Below are 1760 nucleotides of genomic sequence, written 5' to 3'. Positions count from 1 at the left end.
GAAACCAACGGGAGACAGACACTAGGGGGAGCTACGTCAGAATTATAATCTGTTGCATTTACAGAGAAGAAACAGCAGCTTCTTGTGACTAGTTTCACAACCACTGCAAAATAACAACAAACTTCACTTCCTGCTGCTGACATTTCCACTTCCTGTTTCATGTTTACACGTATCGCTAACTTGATGCTAACATAACATTCAGCTCAATATTCACATGACATTAGCACAATGCTAACATGACATCAGCTCGATGCTAACATGACATCAGCTCGATGCTATTATGATGCTAACATAACAACAGCTCGATGCTAATATGATGCTAACATAACAACAGCTCGATGCTAGTAAGATGCTAACATGACATCAGCTCGATGCTAACATGACATTAGCACAATTCTAACATGGCATTAGCACAATGCTAACATGACATCAGCTTGATGCTAACATCAAATTAGCGCAATGCTAATTTGATGCTAACATAACAGCTCGATGCTAGTAAGATGCTAACATGACATAAGCTCGAAGCTAATATGACATTAGCACAATGCTAACATGACATTAGCACAATACTAACATATTATCAGCTCAATGCTAACATGAAATTAGTGCGATGCTAATATGATGCTAACATAACAACAGCTCGATAATAGTTTCTTTAGATTCTAACATGACATCAGCTTGAAGATAATATAATGATAACACGACATCAGCTCGATGCTAACATGACATCAGCTTGTGCTAATAGGATGCTAACATGAAATCAGCGTGATGCTAATATGATGCTAACATGACATCAGCTCGTGCTAATAGGATGCTAACATGAAATCAGCGTGATGCTAATATGATGCTAACATGACATCAGCGTGATGCTAACTTGACATCAGCGTGATGCTAATATGATGCTAACATGACATTAGCACGATGACCTCTCAACCTTCAGAGCGAAACTGCTGTACGTTGAACGCAGGTTTAGCACCAGAGTGCGAATGTTCAGGAAGTGACAGGAAGTGACAGGAAGTGACAGGAAGTGACAGGAAGTGGAACTGCACGTAGGTGGCAGTATTTCAGTGTATTGCACAACGTAATGAAATCATGAAATTATTGCACCAGTCGATATAAATAAATAAATAAAAACAAATAAATAAATAAATAAATATATAAATAAATAAATAAATAAATAAATAAATAAATAAATAAATAAAGGTCAGATTCAAGTGTTTCTTTGTGCTAATTCATCGTAGCGTCCGATCGTCGTCCGATCTTACGTCAGTGTCTCGTGAAGTTCTTTCTGTCGCTTGAAGACAAAAGTGAGCGAAGATATTTACAGACCAGTCGTCCTAGTCCTACTGTCTACTCTTCATCCTCCTCTTCATCATCTTCATCCTCCTCTTCATCATCTTCATCCTCCTCTTCATCATCTTCATCCTCCTCTTCATCATCTTCATCCTCCTCTTCATCATCTTCATCCTCCTCTTCATCATCTTCATCCTCCTCTTCATCATCTTCATCCTCCTCTTCATCATCTTCATCCTCCTCTTCATCATCTTCATCCTCCTCTTCATCATCTTCATCCTCCTCTTCATCATCTTCATCCTCCTCTTCATCATCTTCATCCTCCTCTTCATCATCTTCATCCTCCTCTTCATCATCTTCATCCTCCTCTTCATCTTCTTCATCCTCCTCTTCATCATCTTCATCCTCCTCTTCATCATCTTCATCCTCCTCTTCATCATCTTCATCCTCCTCTTCATCCTCGTCCT

Source organism: Callionymus lyra, chromosome 6 (genome assembly GCF_982586985.1).
Source record: "Callionymus lyra chromosome 6, fCalLyr1.hap1.1, whole genome shotgun sequence".
NCBI lineage: Eukaryota > Metazoa > Chordata > Actinopteri > Syngnathiformes > Callionymidae > Callionymus > Callionymus lyra.
This window is presented reverse-complemented; position numbering follows the sequence as displayed.